Here is a 21,102-nt window from a genome sequence, read left to right on the forward strand (position 1 = left end):
AGAAGGGAGCCTTATTCCCTGTAGAGGGAAGAAAGTTTGCTATAAATTAATTAAAGCACCTGAAGCCAGTCATGTGATAAAAAAACCCTGCTTCAATCAGACAATGAGAGGAGTTGAAGCACAGTGGATTGGTATTGGAGCAGAGAGCAGTTTGGAGGGCAGCAGAGGAGAGTTTGGAGAAGTGCTGCGGTGGGCTAAGAAGACCAAGACCCTAAGTAAAGGGACACCTGGTTTGTGCAGAGGGAGGGCAGGAAGCCCCACAAGCTGAAGGGCAGGAGAGGGAAGTAGCCCAGGGGAAGAAACCGCTAGTTCTAGTGGTTTACTGCTATCCTTAGGGCCCCTGGGCTGGGACCTGGAGTAGAAGGCGGGGCCGGGTCCCTCCCTCTCCACTCCTCTCCTCTAGGACACTAATAGGGGAGTTAATACCCCAGTTCAGGGGCAAGAAATGGTGCCCTGAACCCCCACCCAAGAAGAGAAAGCGCAAAACCCATCATAGTAGTGTCGGCAATTTGCCACAGGACATTGGTTGAACTTTTATGGAGAGAGGAGGCTGCATACTTTGGATGGCCTCCACCTCTGCTAAAGGGGGGCCAATCTTCTCGGAGATGGGCTGCCTACAATAGTCAGGAGGGGAAGGTAAAAAGAGGGAATAAATGAACATTCAGTTAGCAAATCGAGATGTTGAGAATAAAATGAATCAAGGAATCAAAGGACATGAAGAGAAGAAATTCTTGAACTGCCTATACACCAATCCTAAGAGCCTGGGTAACACACAAGAGGAATTTGAATTGCTCATTTATGAGCGTAAATGCAATATAGTTGGTATTACTGAATCTGACAGGATGATTTGCACAACTGGAATGTAAAAATTAATGATTATAACCTATTTAGGAAGAATCAAGCGGGGAAAAAGGGTCAGGGGAGTGGCACTCTGTGTTAAAATTGGCATTACCTGATTCCAAATCACTGATAACTTGGAAGAAAATTATCTTTAATGCTTATGGATCAATGTACTAATAGAAAAAGCACAAGATAGGGTATTAGTTGGTGTCTGCTGCAGACCACCAAAACACACAAGGGAACAGGATTATCTCTTCCTTACATACCTAAAATGTGCAGGAAAAACAAGCTGCATGGTTATAGGGGACTTCAATTTGAGTGACACATGCTGGAGGTCTCATACTGCCAGTACTAAAACATCCTTGGAATGTAACATTATAGATGACAATTTCCTAATTCAAAAAGTGTTACAGCCAACATGGGAAAATTAGACCTTGTCCTAAAAGATAAAGAGGAACTTATCACAGAACTAAAAATTAAAGGTAGCTTAGGTACAAGTGATCATGACTTGATCACATTTGTAATGTGAAAGCATAATAAAGTCCAGACCCATAATATATATACTTGGTGCTTTAATAGGGCCAGTTTCACAAAGCTGAAAACAATTATGAGCCAATCAGCTGGGAGGAAAAATGTAATCAGAAAAATGTGAATGCTAATTGGGAGTCTTTTCAGAACACCTTGGGAACCATTTAAGATCACCCTACGAGGGTTCAAAAAGCCACAATCTCAGAATCAAGGAAGAAGGCAGTACTGCTTAAAAAACCAAGCTGATTTAGAGGGGAAGTGAAGGCAGCTGTAAAAAATAAAAAAATAATATGTAACAAATGGAAGAAAGGGAAGTTGATAGTAATAAATATAAATCAGAAGTTAGGAACTGTAGAAAATTGATAAGCGAAGCGAAGGGCACAAGGAGACATCTATGGCCAGCTGAGCAAAGAACAATGAGTTTTTTTAAATATATTAGGAATAAAAAGATTCCTGATAATGGTACTGGTCAATTACTAGATGAAAATAGAAGAATTATCAATAATAATGTAAAAAAGAGCAAATGCATTAAATGAACATTATTGTTCTGGATTTGGGGAAAAACAGATAATATAGTCTCGTAATACAATTATGATAACACTCTTTCCATTCCACTAATATCTCTGAAGGATGTTAAACAGAAGCTACTAAAGTCAGACATTTTCAAATCAGCAAGTCCAGATCACTTGCATACTAGAGTTTTACAAGCTGTCTGAGGAGCTTCCTGGATTATTAATTCTGAGTTTTAATAAGTCTTAGAACACTGTGGAAGTTTCAGATGACTAGATGAAAACTAATGTTGTGCCAATTTTTAAAGGGTGAACAGAATGACCTAGGTAATTATAGGCCTGTCAACCTGACACTCATCCAGGGCAAGATAATGGAGCAGCTGATATGGGATTCAATTAATAAAGAATGAAAGAAGGGTATTGTGATTAATGCAAATCAACATGTTGTGATGGGTTCCTGCCAGGGTGCCACCTGGAACTGGGGTATCACTGAGCCCTCTGACTCACCAGCCTGGGCCCCCTCTCATACTGTGCTGCTGTGACAAGCTGCAGACCCACTCCTAATCCTAATCCTACATATTTCCACCAGCATTCACACAGGTAGGGACACACCCAGCTGCAGTTACATGCAGGCTGACCAGCCACTGCATGAACCAACAATAGAGAGGCTACAGCCAAAATAACCACCAGCTTCCCAGCCTAGGACCCCAGAGCTGTACCGTCCTGCCCTGGTCAAAACCCTGACCAGTATGAATTTATTATCCAATTTGCCTCCCCCTCAATGTGGAGAGGGAATGCAACAGCCTTTGCTCCTTGAACTAAGATTTCCAAGCACTTCATTCAAACTCACAGGTTTAGATAAAGCAAAAGCATAAAACAAGTTTATTACCTATAGAAAGATAGATTTTAAGTGATTATAATTGTCTGTCATGGAGAGGCCAATGGAAAGAAGAATTCTGGGAATTTCAATCTGCGACCGAGCTCTTAGTGAAGTGATCAGACAGCCGAGCGGAGTTGCTGTTGAGAGCAGGCATAGTAAAATGCAATGGGCCAGGCATATAGCGAGGCTCGCTGACAATCGATGGGCTGCAGCTGTTACCGAGTGGTAAGCACGCGAACTGAAACGACCACTTGGCCAACCTCCAAAGAGATGGGAAGATTTTATCGCGAAAAGACACAGCCGCACATGGAGAAGGAAGGCCAAGATACGAGACGAATGAAAGACGTGTTGTGATCGGTGCAATCTATACAAGGGCTGAAGGACCGATCGATCAAGGTGAGAACAAACAGATCAAAGTAGGTTACCTAGTAAATAAACAAAAACACAAACTAACCTTAACATACTAGAAGGATAGGATTTGAATTAACAATCTCTCACCCTGACTTGCAGATTCTCAAGGCACAAGCTGCACTTGCTTTGCAGTTTGGGATCCCCACCCTTGTTCCAAGTACTTTTCATTAGGAGCTTCTCTCAGGTGTACAGTTGTGGGGCAGTGAAGCACAACTGATGATATCACTCCCTGCCTTATACAGCTTTAGCATATGGCAGGATCCCTTTGTTTCAAACTTGGTTCCCAGACCAGTTTGTGGAAAAATACAGACATCCCAAAATGGAGTCCAGAGTCATGTGGCCTGGTCACATGCCCTTGTATACCTTGCCGAGTCACGACAGCCATTACTTACAGGCTGTTTGGAGCATTCTCAGGAAAGCTTACTAGGTGGGGAATAAGCCTCTCATAAGGCCTATTGTTTTTCCTAATGGCTCATTACCTTGAATAGGACCTTCACAGGTGGCTATCTAGACTGGAAGTATTTTGCCTAGTGGGAGTCACCCAGGTGTGACTACGTGTGAAATACAGATACATGGTTAATATTCATAATTTCAGATACAAAAGCGATACATGCCTATAAATAAGATAATCCTATTCAGCAAATCATAACTTTTCCAATGACACCTTACACGACCCATCTTGTACAAAATACATCGTAATTATGTCATAATAATATCATAATCATACAACTAGGAAGAATTGATAAAATTGATAAAAGTGACCCCAAAATTGGGGGAGTGATAAATAATAAAGAGGACAGGTTACTGATTCAAAGCAATCCGGAACACTTGGTAAACTGGTTCAAACAAACAATATGCACTTTAATACGGTCAAATGAGAATGTCTACATCCAGGAATTATGAACGTAGGCCATACTTACAGTACGGCGGACTCTATTCTGGGAAGCAGTGACTCTGAAAAAGAACTGGGGAGTTGTGGTGGATAATCATCTGACCATGAGTTCCCAATGCAACGCTGTAGCCAAAAGAATTAATGTGATTGTGGAATGTATAAAGAGGAGAAACTCAAGTTAGGAGTAGAGTGGTTATTTTACCTCTGTATTTGGCACTGGTGTGACCGCTGCTGGAATACTGTGCCCAGTTCTGGTGTCAACAGTTCAAGAACGATATTGACAAAATGGAGAAGGATCAAACAAGAGCCATGAGAATGATTAACAGGTTAGAAAACATGCCTTGTAGTGACAGACGCAAGGATCTTGGTCTATTTAGTTTAAGAAAGAGAAGGTTAAGGGGTGACTTGATGACAGTCTATAAGTACCTGTATGGGGAACAAATATTATAATGGGCTCTTCAATCTAGCAGAAAAAGGTATAACACAATTCAGTGGCTGGAAACTGAAGCTAGACAAATTCAGACCATAAATAAGGTATATTTTTTCGTGGTGAGATTAACCAACCATTGAAACAATTTACCAAGGGTCATGGTGGATTCTGCATTATTGACAATTTTTAAATCAAATGTGGATGTTTTTCTAAAGATCTGCTCTTGGAATTATTTGGGGGAAGTCCTGTGGTCTGTGCTATACAGGAGCTCAGGCTAGATGATCACAATGGTCCCTCTGGCCTTATAATCTATGAAGAAGTAATTTATTTTGAATAATTATATGCAATGGAGAATGGACAGATCAGGGGATTATTAAGATGATAGCAATTATTTTCACCTATAGCCCATATCTATAATGACCAAAAGTTGCTATCATTTTATGGCTGTTTGATGACTTATGGTTTGGTGTTCTCAATCAATCTCCCAGTGGACAACTGTCCATGTTGCAAAACCACAACCACCACAATAGGTACTAATTAGATCCCCTGATGGCAGTTTCATAGAGTGGCCAGGGACTGGATGTATTTAAGAAATGTCACGATTCAGGCACACTGGAGAACTTGAACTGCTGCTGCCTGTGTTGTACCTGTTTCATGGCTAAACCAATTGATTTTAATATCAGAAGTAGGCAATCTGGCACCTGATAGGTACACTAAGTTCACCTGAAGAAATGTTACATAGAGTATGTTCTAAAGTTCTATGCATATATCTATTCCCATATAGCCACACTGTGCGTAGCCCCGGAGGTATACAAAGGAGGGAGAACTTCTAGAAGATTTCCTTTCTTCTTGGATCCTGTACATTGGTCCTGTCACCCTCTCAGAGGGCAGGGAGGGGTCTGGTTATGATTTTCCCCTTCCTGCTCTGGTCAGCAAAGTTATGAAGAGGAGTGGAAATATTTCCCCTGGATACCTGGGAGCTCCTTATAGCACAATGCTTGCCAGTGCTCTCCCAAAGTGAGGCTGTGGCTATTATCCACAAATACAGCCCATCATGTGTCTGAGTCCATTTAAGAAAGACCCTACTATTTGTTCTCTCCAATTCATGTCAAATAAAATCTCCATCCTGTGTTTGTCATGATGTTTCTACGGAAACAAACTGTGACACCACACAATGTTACTCATATGAAGCCTGTGCAGAGAAAGCACGACAAAGCAATACTGCTGTGGGGAAGAAACGTTAAAGGGGAATAGTGTATATTTATAGTCATCATCATGAAAATACACAAGAATTAATGACAAATGGAAGACCACTGAAATACCCTTTTAAAGTGAACAGGTTCAAAAACATTTAAACTATACTAAAGTAGTCTTTAAAACAGGATGTTATACTTAGGAATAATGTAATATGTTTGTCTTTCACAGACCAATTAATCACTGGATGGAGGAGTTAAGACCCAATCAAAACGTAAAGGTGTTTATGGCTGCAGCTGGTCATTAAATTATTTCTATAAAACTTAAACACTGGATTTTATTGTTTTTATTACAGATCCGTTCCTATAAAAAATACATTCAAACTTCCCTCTTTAGTGTTTGTGGTTTAGGCTCTTGTGCTTCTGTTAACCAAACTTTTCAAGTGAAACATGAATGTACCTCCCTACCTCCCAACCAAAACAAAGAAAAGAGCATGCCATTCTAGTACCAGCAGAACTGTGACAAACAGTAGGACTCAGAACTATAAGGAACAGGTTCACTCACACAGTTGTATGTGACACTGGCCTTTTCAATGTGTGGCAAAGGTCTTAAAGGAGGGACATGACCCAAGAGAAACAATAAAATTATGTGGGGCTCTTTTCTTTGATAATTGTACTTTAATCATTAAGAAATAAAGCAAAGATAGACCACAATAACGAAGATGCACCTAAGAAGGAGATGCTGAACAAGATTTTCAAGATTCTCTATCACCAGCAGGCTGGATGACTATAGTATAACGTGATTTTGAAGAAGCTGATCCAAGCTGTGGCATTAAAATTCAACTTCATGTCCAGAGCTGTACCACTTCATGTGAACCTTCAGGAAACACCATGACTCCCGGAGGTTCTTGGGAGTGCAATCACTATCACTTCCTAGGAGGGTGCAGTGTGCATGCCTCTGCAGCAAGACAACTTTGCTCTCCATTTACAAACAGGTTGGACAAACACCTGACAGGGAGGGTCTAGATTTACTTGGTCCTGCCTCAGCACAGGGGGCTGGACTTAACGATTTCTCCAGGTCCCTTCAGCCTATACTTCTATGATTCTGTGATTTCTTCCGACCATAGCTCTGCTTCCATTTTGTCCCTTTTTGGGAGGCAAGCTCCCATGGGCACACTAACCTTGAGCTCTTCTCGCATTCAAGGAAGTGCAAGGGCTGTAGTTAAGGCTCATCTCTCTGCAGGTGTAGAGAGAGAGAGAAGCACATTATGACCTCTTCAAATGATGCACTCTTGCAGTGCATATGTAGAAAGTGAGGGTGGGATTTTCAACAACACCTCTGGGATTTGGGAGAATAAATCCCATTGAAAGTCTGATAATATCTTCCTTAAAAGAAAACTACACATATACAGCTCAGCGCATCTATCAAAACGTCTATACTGTAAGAAAGCTTTTCCTGATACTTATACACTGAAATCCAGCTGAAAACTTTTAATTAAATTTAACAATGTTAATATAATGACTAGTGTCAACCATTCTGCTCAAAAAAGTGTTCTTTTTCCACTCCACTGGAATGAGAGCCTCCTCACCAAAGACAGTGAAAACTATTTTTATCTTGTTTTACTACGGAACTGCCATAGCAAAAATGTAATCTTTAATGTAAAGACAAACAAACAAAAACCAAACAGCTAAGAGCCCCTTTGGTGTGAACTTTTGAGAATCACTTCCATTAAGATTTATATTTCATTCTTTTAATTTTCTAAGTGCTTTCATTTAACATTTCACTCAAGAAAGCCAGAAGAGTAAATTCAATTATATTTTAGAAATTACTTCAGTTCTTTGTGATTAAAGATTTCAAGCGTGTTATCTTTTTATCAGACAGATTACTGGAAGCCTAAAAATCTTTTATTTCAGTATTAAATCCTTAATTCCTTTCTTCAGCATCTGAGTACAATTTGCTTGCATTGTCACTGCTAAACATTTGGAAAATGATCCTTAAATATAATCCTTTTAGTAATAAACCTTTAGTTTCATTCACAGACAGATCTTAAGCAGGCAAAAAGCACATGAAAAGCAGAATAAGGAAATGAGAATAGCTCATGATGTGATAGTTTGAAGAAAATGTCATTGCTCAAGCCATCAGCTTTTCAGGATGGAGGCAGGCAGGAACATAACTTTAGGGAAAGGAAACCCAGTAAAATCTTCTCTTCATTGCAAAAGGCATGTCTCTAGCCTTTTGGAAACACTCTTTGCAATATTGGGAAAAAGTTACATATTGTACACCTTATTACTTATGGGAAAAATAGACTGGATTAAGCCACACCTGGTTAAAGGGGGGAAAACAGTATTTTGAAATGTCTGCAGAGCTCATTAGTACCCTAATACCAAATGATTCAAAGCTATCTTTGGCTTTAATTCAAACTGTTGTCCTGAGCATTGCAACATGGCGACAATTCAAAAAGCTCAGCTGATGTTCTCCAGAAAATTTCAGTGTTTCATCAGTTACTGAAGTAACAAACCTGCTAGATGGGTTCTTTTACACCAGAGTATTGGGGGTGGCGGGGGAGGGGGCGGCACAGGGGAATAAACATCAGAGCACAAAACCCATGGAAACAAATGGGAAAAAATAGAGTAGCCATCTCATTCCCTTCACTTTGCAAGTAGCAGTGGGTTGTTAAAAGAGTAGCTCCTTCATTTAAGGTTAGGCTTCAGCGTTTGTATCATTGCACTAAGTTTTATTACAAATGTACTATTCTGACTTTATCTGCAAGGTGACAAAAATTTCAAAGAATATAGAACTCATGCTTGGCCAACCCCCCGGGCAGTGTCACGTCACACACTAGCGAGGGCAGGATCTTGGTTGGTCAGAATTGTGGGAATTAGAAGGGTCTTTGTCAAACTAGTATATGGATTCCATTACAAATCAGCACAGCTACGCAACTGTTTATCCATTATAAAAGGCACTTTTAAAAGTATTTTAATACCAAAATATTAGCACTGCCTTCCTCCCGCATATTCTGCCTTTGAGGGCCAGATCACAAACTGTGGCCAAGCCGCACTTGCCACAGAACACAGAGTGAGGGAAAAGTTTCAGAGTAACAGCCGTGTTAGTCTGTATTCACAAAAAGAAAAGGAGGACTTGTGGCACCTTAGAGTGGTTAGTCTCTAAGGTGCCACAAGTACTCCTTTTCTTTTTAGTGAGGGAAAAGGTGGCTCCAAGTGTAACTTAGAGCAGTCTTAGCGTTTTTTCAGGTGGTTAAAATTTCTGCTGGCTGGGAATCACCCCCTCCAGTCTCTACCCACACCTGTGGCTTCCCAAGAATGCACTTTACACATAAAAGGGTGATGGTAAGTGGAGTGGCTGGTGTGGAACTGACTACATTGGCTTTATTATTATTTTTTCTATATCACAAGTCTCCCTAGTTGGCCAGTTAGGGTAGCTCTCTGTCCCCTTCATGCCACCAGAGCAACACAGATGGGATGGAACAGGAAGCTAGGCCTTTGAGTCTTTTGAGATGGATTTTTTTTCCACTAACCTTCTTTCAGGACTTGATGCTAAGTACCCCTAAGCCTCTTAAATCTGAGTTGAGGTTGTCCAGCATCCAGTTTCCTGAAAAAGAGATTAAAAATACAAAGGACTACAGTAGAGATTAGAACTACACAGGAGACTGAAAGATTGCATTTACTCTGATACATTTAATACATATAATTTACCAATTTTGCAGCTCCACCTTCAGTAGCAACAGTGGAGGGCTGCAGTATAGAAAGGACCTGGGCATGTTTACCACTATGTTGTCTAACCCTGTCTACACAGTGGCCTCCACCTATTACGAACACCAATTGAACTGCGAGGTTGGCAGTCATATTTTCCTAGTGTTGACAATGCCTAAGAAGCTGGACTATGTCACTCAGCATTTCCACAGTTTAAACTGTGGCTTTCAAGCAAACCACCTGGCATATGATATGGATCAAGACCATTAGTCATTTTCCCCATCCTAGAAAACCTTGACAATACTGCAAATTGTAATTAGAATCTGTATAAACAATGCCTTTGCAACTAGCTGGACAAAATTAAACTATGGGAGATAAGAAGTGAAAATGCATTAGTCTTGTAGGATCTTCAAAAGGCAGTTCACCAAGTGATTGCACCTAAATTACTGAACCATCTGGACTTCAGTAAATGCTATTTGTAACCCTATGCCACAGAATCATCAGTCATTTATCAAAACATGTTTGTTCAGCTCCAGCCTTCAGCATTGGTGGCTAGAGCACTTCACTGCTGTGCTGCAGTAAACCACGAGTATTACTTCATGGGACTGACTGTTGCTGGGATTGACACAAACCAACAGCAAGACAACCAGCCTTTGGCATATAGAAAGCACTTCCAAGGAAGCAATTAGCTTTTTAGATGCCGCTGCTTGCACAAGAAGGGGAAACAGCTTTTGGGGAAAGGGACGGCAGCCCAGGGTAGGTTGTTTACAAATCAACAAAAAGAGATTGATAATTCCTGAGTTATTTCCATTTACAGCAAGGCAGAGGAAAGGGAGAAGTCTGTGTATGGATGGAAACGTTTTCATGTTGCATTAATAATTTCAGTAACTTCTCAGATAATATCTTAGAAATTTAATGGTTACAGTGTGGTCAGGAAATGAACAGTAATGAACGGTGTTGAATCATTTCATCTTTAAATACAGAAAGAACAAAGTCTAATAATTATCCACAGCAGCTTAAATCCTATAAAACGCAAACGGATTTGCCATTAGAGAGAGAATATATATATATACTAAGAAAACTTGTGGCCAAAATCTTAAAGAGTTAATTTGGGGAGGCTGGTATCAAAACCCCTGCTCTAAGCATTAGTTCAAGAGCTCTTGATTCAAGTATATGGTAGAAAAGCCAGTATGCTTTTATCAGATATCAATGTTTATAGAAACAATATAATACAGCATTTTGTTAAACGTATATTTTACACCAGATCAAACTATAAATTGAAACATCTGTGTCCAAGTTAATCTCAAATATAACACAGAGATTATCTGAATTGCGTTTCCTTTTGTGACCTTTTTAGATGTGGCTTTTTTAAAGGGGGGAGGGATAATTTTCTTAAGCTTTTATTCCTATGCAACAATGCCAATGGTTCAATGTAACAGAAATATCTTTAAAATCACCCAGATGAATTGCCAATGACATTTAGTATCTTTCCAATATTGTTATACTGGGAGCTCTAAAAAAATAAACTATAGTCATTTAAATAGAGGCATGTAGCTCTGAGCAAGTTACAGGTCATTCATGACACATTCAATTAAAACTATTTTATGAGCAATACTCATATTCTGAAAAAAAACCCAAAAGGTAGATGGCTCATGGATTAAGCCATACTGCTTGGAAAATTAACTTTAAAAAATAGATAAACATAGCTTGGCTTCTATGCTTTTTAAAGAAGAGATTTTAAAACTCCTTTGTTCCAGTCTTCAGGATACAGAGGAAAGAAAATAGAAGTAAGGACTGAAGACTTTTTTTTATTATTATTATTTTTATTATTTATTGGATCAGATTATCTATAAATCAATTTCATGTCCTACTGAAACAATTGTTTCAATATAGAAATTTTAACCAAAAAAAAAATGAAACAAAATTATTGTAGTACCTATCGTAAATTAGGCTGACTGGGAACAGCTGAATGTCTTAGGAGATTGATAATAGGGTATAGAAATTCAACTTTACAGGGCCACTTCACATCTATTGATGATCCTTAAATGGCTTATGACATATATGTTTAGTATTAGAATTGACTACTCTAGATACATTTACCATTCTAAGAACTATTCTAAGCCTCCAGAATAATGATTCTCAGACTTCTTACCATCAGGCCTCACTTTTAGGGTTAGACGCAGGCTTGCTGATGTTCCTTTGCATAAGATCTAACTGGTAGGATCTTATTCTCTATTTCAAAGTTAATGTCAGTTGGCTGGAATAGAGTATCTCTGTACTGGGATGTGACAGAGAACAAACCACATCTCTACAAAGTCAGCTGCTCAAGAAGAGATGAAGATCCCACTTCCCCAACTTGCAGCAGGTACTGAATCATTCTACAGTTTACAGCCATGTGCAGTATACAACCGACTATGTCCCACCGGCCAGCAGAGCTACTTTTATATTATAACTCCATTAAAAATGTTACAATTTTTAGTGCTGTATACTGTACTTTACATCCCTTGCTCTTTAATAAAATGTCAAACTGAGTGAAAATTTTTTCTTACCTAATATTTATTTCACGAACTCTTAGCAGTGGTAAATGAAGGTTATTAATCATTGGAACAACTTCCTAAGGATCTCCATCACCGACAATTTTTAAATCAAAATTGCATGTTTTTTCTAAAAGAGATGTCCTAGATCAAACATGAATTAATTCAGGGAAGTCCTATGGCCTGTATTATGCAGGAATTCAGAGCAGATGATTATAGTGGTCCAGTGGCTTTATAATCTATGAATCTATAAGTACTATAGGTGGCAAGCTGCTGTACTGTGTCAGTGTTGACAAAACAGCTTTAAAAAAGTAAATAGCTTAAGGAATCAATAGCATAAATATATCAACTGGTATTTTGATGCTGATTGACTTTGGTAGAACAGTTCAGATCTGCATCCCATCTCCTCTCAGGGGTTTCCTCCTGGGAACACACCATTGCCAGAGGGGAGCAGTGTGCAACCTGTCACCTCCTCCCAAAGAGGACCTGGTGCCAGACAGAAAAAGAAAACCACCAGTGAGATCACCATGTTTTTTGCAGTTCTTGTTTGTGGGAGTGGGCTATCAGTATCTGCCCACCCCATCACCAGATACCCTTTGCATCTTTGGTGGGGATAGACAATCAGGCTCCCGAGTAGTGCTGGTAAGGGGGAAACAAAACTTTTTTTCTTCCATGAAAAATTTCGGTGAGAAGTAACAAAAAATTCACGTTTACATTTTTCACAAAAATTTTACATTTTTTTTGGCAGAAATTTTAAAAATGGTTTTTGGTTGAAATTTTTCAAATTTAGGATATTTGTTGAAAAATCAAAATTTCTGCAGAAAGCAGACACTTTCAATGAAAAATTTTGTTTGGTTGAAAAATCAATATTCCATCGAAAAACAGTTTTGATAGAAAAATGTTGACCAGCCCTATTCCCCAGGTCTCTGCATATCTAGCAGAGGCATCAAAGAAGTCTCCCACTGGTGGCCGGGGGAGAAGGGGAAGGAAATGGCCTCTGACAAGCTCCTGCTGAAGTTGTACTTCCTTATGTTTGTTTTAAATCTGCTACCTATTCATTTCATTGGGTGACTCCTGGTTTGCATTATATAAAGGGTAAACGACACTTCCTTATTCATTTTCTCCACACCAATCATGATTTTATCGGCCGCTATAATACTCCCCCTTAGTCATCTCTTTTCTAAACTGAACAGTCCCACTCTTTTTAATCTTTTCCTCATACGGAAGCTGTTCCATACCCATAATCATTTTTGTTGCCCTTCTCTCTATTGTTTCCAATTCTAATATATCTTTTATGAGACAGGGTGACCAGAACTGCATGCTGTATTCATTGTGTGGATGTACCATGGATTTGTATAATGGTGTCATGTCTTTATTGTCTTATTATCTATCCCTTTCCTAATGGTCCCTAACATTGTTATCTTTTTTGACTGCCGCTGCACACTGAGCAGACATTTTCAGAGAACTGTCCTCAATTACTCTAATATCTCTTTTCCTGAGTGGTAACATCTAATTTAGAACCCATAATTTTGTATCAATAGATGGGATTTATGTATTCCAATGTGAATTACTTTGCACTTATCAACAATGAATTTCAGCTAACATTTTGTTGCCCAGTCACTAAGTTTTGTGAGATCCCTTTGTAACTCTTCGCCGACAACTTTGGACTTAATACAATATTACTCAAGATGGCTATCTGCAAACTTTTGCTCCCTCACTGTTTATCCTTTTTTTCCAGGCCATTTATGAATATGTTGAACAGCACTGGTCCCAGTACAGATCCTTGGGAGGTACCCTCTATTTATATCTCTCCACCGTGAAAAGTGACTATTTATTCCTACCCTTTCTTTCCTTTCTTTTAACCTGTTACTAATCCATAAGAGAACCTTCTCTCTTATCCCTTGACTACCTACCTTGCTTAAGAGACTTTGGTGAGGGACCTTGTCAAAGGCTTTTGAATGTCTAAGTACATTACATCCACTGGAACACCCTTGTCCACATGCTTGTTGACGCCCCCACCCCCCCCCATGCCCTCAAAGAATTCTAGTAGATTGGTGAGGCATGATTTCCCTTTACAAAAGCCATGTTGACTCTTCACCAACATATCATGTTCATGTATGTGTTTGATAATTCTGTTTTTTTACTGCAGTTTCAAACAATGTGTCTGGTACTGAAGTTGGGATAAGTGGCCTAATTGCAAGGCTCACTTCTGGAGCCTTTTTTAAAAAATTGGCATGTCCTCCTGTTCTAAGCATTCTGTACTATGGACCATAGACAGATCTGTTTACAAGAATCCTAGGAGCAATTGGATCAGAGATGATCCTGCCATTTATCCTTTTGATGCGTACCAGGAAACAAATATCCATATTATTGTATACTGAGAATTGATGGGAAGCATTTTGGACTTCAGTAAGGTTGTGATCACATCCCTGAAGTATCCTAGTTCATTTAAATGTGATCTTTCAATAACCAGGGAGTCAGGTTCAGAGATCCCAGGTTGTGATTGAATAGACAGCCCTGAGATGATAAATCCAGAGCGGAGCACAGTGGTGGTGAAAGGGCCACAGACATATCCATGAAGTCTGAAAACCAGGGGTCCCTGGCCAGTGTTGTGCAATCACAGTCACTGTAGCCTGTTATGTTCATATGAGTTGGATGGTGCATGTTATCATGGGAATAGCAGAGCCCATGGCCATTCCTGGGAGAAGGTGTTGATTTCCTTGGCTCAATGATCTCTCCTCCTGACATAGAAGTTGTTCATTTTGGTATTGGAACTGGATGCAAAGAGATCCCACATTGGTTTTCCAAAAGTCTGGACTGTGCAGTCGAACTCCCTCTGGTGGAAACATCACTTCCGCCGGCCTGCTGTGGCATTCAGTTTTCCTTTGGTATGCACGCTCTGACTGACAGAATGTTTGTCTTGGCCCACCTGAAGAAGGTCATGGTTTCTGCCTGTAATAAGCTTGGCTGCATGCCCCCCTGTCTATGTATGCCATGGCAGTTGTGTTATCAGTGAATATAGAAGTGTGTGTCTGGATTTCAAGGCAGGGAAGAATGCATGAAGGGTCAAGTGAACTGCCCGCAGTTCCAAACAGTTTATGGTGTACTGGGATTCCGTTCACAACCACTGACCTATGTCATGTTGTATGAGCTCCCATCCCTCACAGTATGGTGTCTCTCTGCAGTTCTGCCAACTGGATATTGTCTGTGAATCTTGTCGGCTGGAACCACCATCTGAGGGACCTTTTCACAGTGGAGGGAAGTCTTCCAGTGTGAGAACTAGAATTGTGAATGTGAGCAGGGAAGCTCAGCAGGTAGTACTGCAGACACCTGAGATGAAACTTTGCCCCTAAGACTAGGTATATGCATGAAACGAACATGCCTAGTAGGTGAAGTAAATCCTTCATAGGGGAGTGTGGACTGTGAAGGATCTTGTATGCTTGCTCCAGAATCTGTGAGTGACTGGCTCTGGTGAGGAAGGCCCTGTGGAGTGCGGTGTCCAGCCAAACCCCCAGGTGTTCTGTTGTCTGTGTGGGGACAATCTGGCTTTCCTCCAGATTGATTATAAACCCATGTTGCTGAAGGGTGTGTGTTGTCAGTTGTGTGTCCCTGACTGTCTTCTGTGGGGAAGGGTCTCTTACCAGGATGTTGTCAAGAGAAGGGTATAGATGTTCCCCTTTTTTGACATAGGGATGCCACTATAACCCCCAGAAACTTTGTGAATACCTTGGGAGCAGTGGCAATATCAAAAATAAAGGCTTTGTACAGCATATGCCAAGCCCCATATGCAAACCTCGGGAACCATCTGTGGCAGGAAGGATGGAAATATGGAGAAACACCTCCTTTAGATCCACAGAGGTTAGGAAATCCCCCTGGGTGATAGACACTATGGTGGAGTGAGCAGTCATCATTTTGAACCTGTGGAAGTGGATGAGCTTGTTGAGAGTCTTTAAATCCAGTAGCATCCTATCCACCCCAATTTCTTCAGAACCAGGAAAAGTATGGAATATAAGCCTGGTCTGGAACAGGCTCTCTCACCCCAATTTGGATAAGGTGATTGATTTGCCAGAATATAGCCTTCCTCTTGTGTGGCTTGAGGGAGAGGGGAGAAATCTAGAGTGGGGGATCCTTTTAAATTCTATGGCATAGTTTGGAAATGATGTCTCTCACCCATTTGTTTATAGTCGTAACAAACCAGGTGGGAACAAAAAGAGACAGGAGAGGCCTCCCCAGGAAATGTTGGCAGGAAGATGGTAGTCATTGATTGCTCTTAGGGGCATTCCTGGAGTAGAAGTTACCCCTTGGTTTATTGGACCTGACTTTACCCCTTCTAATCTTAAAGAATCTGTTGTCTCTCCTATCACATCTATATCAGGTTCCATAACCCTGAAAGGACTGTCTCGGGTGGAAAGATGGCTTAAAAACTCTCTTTAGAGTTTTGTGATCATTACCAGTGAAAAGAGACTTTTTGGTTTTGTCCTGTGCTTTGGAAGAAGCTTTTCCTATTGGCTCCCCAAAAAGTTTCTCTCTCAAGTTTGCTACCGAAACCTGTACTGTGAAAAAATCTGCCTTCAATGTCCGTAGCCATAGAAGTCTTTTAGCTACTGTTTTGGATGCCATCGATCTGGGGAGAATCTGAAAGCATTGATCAAGGCATCTGAAACTAGAAGAGATATTAGGGAAATTGTCTTTAAAGAGGCCCCAAAGCCCCAACCCCCTTCACTCTATCTTTTCAGGGATGTCAGAGAGCAGGGGCTCAAGATAAGCCATACTGCTCTGGCAAAAAAAGTGGCTATTGCTGAAGCTCTGAGGGTGGCTATTGCTGAAGCCATTTCATAGCCCCTGCAGAGAGCTGGTTCCACCCTTCTGTCTAGAGATATCTTTGGGAAGGAAGTCCCCTTCAGTCAAGAAGATAGCGTTCTTGACATGATTGCATCCATTTCAGGTAAAGCAGACAAGAATGCTTTTGATTGGTGGATTTTATAGAAGGTTTTGGCTCTTTTGATCTGACGCTTTGCCTCCACTGGGCTTTCACATTGCATCTTTGTGGTCCTAAACTGGGCATTCAGGATGAGAATGTAAGGGTCAGGTTTAAAGTCAGCAGGAAAATATTGTTATTTGTTTTCTGACTCCTTGACCTCCTTCTCATCCCCCTTTTCATCCTTTATAGCCAAATGCCCAGGGGAGATACCCAAGAAAGTAACTGCCTTTCTCTGAATAGATTTGAAAAAACTGTGCAGGGAACAAGAGCTCCTGGGGATCTTTTTGGGTTTCCTCTGCCTGAGATGCTGAAAGTTTACCCTGATCCAAGGAGGAGTCTCTAGACTTACAGGAGCTGTTTGCTTTATGTCTGTGCTTGTGACCCTTACTCCACTTAGAGGGAGGACTACCAGGAGAGACAGACAGAAAGATCCAGAGTAATAAGAATCTGAGTGGGCATGCCTATGCTTGTGCTTTCTACTCTTATGTCTTTTGCAAGGTCTGATCAGATCATAGACAGAGGAAGAAGAGAAAGAGGGGAATAACTCTTCGGATAAGCTCTCTCTCCTGTGACTCCTTGGGAATCTGTCCTGGCACTTTTCGACCTTTTTTCCCCTGCTTTGGCTCTGGAAAGGAGGAGGGGGAAGTGGATGAGAATAACCTCTATGTAATTTTTTCCTGTGCCTCATTTTTTTCATTGGATGCCACTGTGGGGACTATAAAATGGCTGCCGAGGAGGCAGTGCCAGGAGTCTGGGGTAAAATGGTTACTTGTGGAACACGGGATCCTGGCTCCAAAATGTCCACCATGACCCTGATACAAAGGAAAGAGGGGCATTGGCGGGAAACTGTTGTCTCTGGACAGCTGGTGGTTCTCAGGACTCCCGAGAAATACAGGATTGTCCTGACCACAGCTTGCCCACTGGCAGGGAGGGGAGGTCCCCAGCAACTTGCACAGCCCCTGTTGTGGGGCTTTAGCTGGTGGAGAGAAGGTGGCCAGAGTCCCTGAGGTTTTCCCCTGCACCAGTTCTACTGACTGGAGTTCCCAAGGACCCCATGGTTCACCCTCCTGGGGTGGCACATCTAGCGATGGTGCCAGTCCATGTCAGTGGCCATGGATTGAATTCCCAATGTCCTAAGCGCCTGGTTCAGTGCCTTGCCGTTCTGAGCCTCTTGCTCGTCTGCAGCTGCTCTGTCCTATTGGCGCAGGCCAGAGGCCTGCTTTTAACTGCAGTTGCACCAAGGTTGGGGGAGCAAAAGGAACAGATTTCTCCTTTGATACACTTGGCCAAGCCAGCTGAGCACAGGGTACAGAACCTTCTCTTTTGCCTTTTCAGCCATCATCGGGGGCTTAATTTGGGGGAAGCGCTAGGTAATGGTCTCCACAATTACCCAGCATTCCATGAGGTAAATTTTAATGAGCCTTAAAAAGCCAGTAACCCCACACTAAAAAATGGAGAGCTGAGGGGGCGGAAAAGACCTAGGAAAAAATGAATCAGGTTACGGACCGTCTACAGAGGATCCAACTCTGAGCCTGCTATACCTTTGGAGGCAAAAAAAATTCTGAAGGGGCTCTGCACTGGGAGGAAAGTCAGCCTAACCAAACAAAAACATCTGACTCTGCCTACCCCAGAGTGGGGACTGAAGAACTCATCACTACTGAATTTATGGACCATCCCCTGCAGTGAGAATGTTTAGGAGGATGTTTATATCTTCAGTCTCTAAAGAGTTAAAGGAAAGCCCCTGTTAACTGCTAAAAATCTATCTGAGATGGCGAAAATATTCTTAACACATTTTTGTTTATGACTGACAAGCTTTTTTTTCTGACTTCAAGAGAAAAAATGGCTAATGGGTTGTTTAAATGTTTCACTTTCCAGTCTGTACTACCCCATTACTAGGGCTCTATATTATAACTAATTCTACCAAGATTTGCAGTTTTTACCCAGCAGCCTTAGGGTTCTAAGAATAACTTATTACTTACGAGCATAGAGTACAAATGATTTAAACAGGGGCTTTCTGGGGGGGAAAGGTGGGGACAGTTCTCTTCACTTTTACCATCTTATTCTGTTTAATGAAGCCACCATCCATTCATCCATCTTAGGAAAGTGTAAGCACCCAAATAAAAAAAATTAATTGCTTGTCCTGGACTGAATCATTAACTCAGTTCCTTCCACATGCAGAAGAGAATCTTATGGGATATATAAAGTGCAGGAAATTATTAGGGGGAAGTTTTTTTAAAAAAAAACAGTGGGGATGTTTATAGTCTCCTCACTTTCATTTACTTCTTAAATACAGAACACAAGAGACTGAGTCCATGTCTTAATGGTGTTCCACAGCTATCTATCCAGGTTCTTATATCGTACCCATCTCTAGTATCTTTATCAGCAACAAGATGCACCATGCTAAACTAGCTGCAGCTTTCACGTGATTTTCTGTCACCCTTAGTAGTGTTACTGAAGTTCTAGTCCAGCCTACAGATGTGAAAGGCACGTATCACTATGGGCAGGTTTGCATCTGACACAAACATGTCTAAAGAGAACGTTACTGATCTGAAAAGCAAGCAGCATGATGCACAATTGATACCTTAGGAAAGAATTTCAGTATTTATCATTGAATATAGTTTTATTCTATGATATAATATATAGCTGCATAAAGGGATCTGAATGCTCCAGGGTTTGTGCTGGCAGAAAGGGATAAGAGGTAATACAATGAAAACACTGACCTTCCTCCACCAGAGGGTAGGCAACTATCTAGCATAGGCCTAAAGTGAAGCATTGGACAGGGAAGGCACACAGCAAGGCACTCAGAGGATGCTCCACCTCAGCTCATCTCTTCATCAGAAGCAGCTTCTGCCAAGTGGGCTATTTGGTGCCCCAACCACAACTTAAAGCCGCCATCCACATGCAGAATCTCTGGGGGAGTTCAACAACACAAGCACAGCTTTCTCTTCCTATCAGTCAATTTGCATGTTGCATCTCCCTGCAATACCACAGTACTCTAACTCCAAACAATATTTAGAATGAAGCAGAATCTAAGATTCCTTAAAGAAAAAACTTTCACCCAAAACTTGATCCCAGCTATTTTTGGAGATTCAGAAATAGTATGATGATTTTGTTTTCCACACCTCTGCATTTCTTGCTTCCACCCAGGACTAGAAATAGAATTCCCAGAATACCAGAAGAATGGCTGCTATGGCTCAATCAAAAGTAGGAAAGGTCAGAAACTTTACAAGAAAACCAATGTAAAACTGAGCTGGAAATTTCACAAAACTTAGCTAATTCAAATATTTTGGATAGGGAGCCAAACTTTTAATCATAATAAAATATTAATACTTAAGACTTATTCTTTGGGACATGAACAATTATTAGAACATACCAAGGAAGAGGAAACCTGAAATACAATGCTTCTCAGTTTTGATGCTGGGTATGAATCTAATAAAACATAATTTTCAAATTATTTTTAGGGTGCATTTTTTGTTTGTTTTGGGGAGTTTGGGGTATTTGGGGGTTTTTTTAATCCTTTGCACTGAGATGCAGATAATAGATTCTGGACATTCCCTTAAAATAATTCGATTACTTAGCAGTTGCAAAGCTGATATGCTTCCTGCTTTGCAAGGGCAGTTGCATGACCTGATTTTTAGGCAGGCCTTAACTAGGCCTCCATTTTTGTGCCTGCAGTTTTGAGCATTCTAATAGATACATGGGCAATTTGGGGCCTCTAGATAGCTATGTACTAGATGTGAACTACACCCAAAAGTAAAAAAATAAAATAATTAGAAGTCTTAAAACTGTGAGCCTTTATATTTGGTTGGTGGCTGACAGCCAATCACCTAGGAACCATTTTTAAAGAGACCATAGCCAGAAGATGGAAGTATTTTCCAGGCCGATGGCTCAGATTTGGAGGCCAGATAACAGAGGAACAGCAATGAGCTTCAGCACAAATATAAATAGAGACACACATATACACAAAAGCCCAGGAGAAAGGAAAAATACTCCCAAACCACACAATAGTAATGGGGGAAGGCAGTTTCCTGCAGTACTCCTCATTGTCAGGAAAGGCAGAACTCCCTTTGGCCACACACCAACATTATTGTTTTGTTGGTGGTGAGTTTGTTTGCATGTTATAATATTCCCAGCACTTCAGGTAGATCAGACCCACCTTCCCCCATTCACAGCCAAGTGGTGCACTAGTAAAT

The 21,102-nt window shown here is 40.8% G+C and overlaps 1 protein-coding gene across 3 annotated transcripts in view; it reads right to left on the reverse strand.

The window, feature by feature from the left end:
* SUGCT (succinyl-CoA:glutarate-CoA transferase) overlaps positions 1-21,102 on the reverse strand; it is a 479,841-nt gene that overhangs the window by 198,193 nt on the left and 260,546 nt on the right. The gene's annotated exons all lie outside the window — the stretch shown is intronic.

This window comes from Eretmochelys imbricata, chromosome 2 (genome assembly GCF_965152235.1).
Source record: "Eretmochelys imbricata isolate rEreImb1 chromosome 2, rEreImb1.hap1, whole genome shotgun sequence".
Taxonomy (NCBI): Eukaryota; Metazoa; Chordata; order Testudines; family Cheloniidae; genus Eretmochelys; species Eretmochelys imbricata.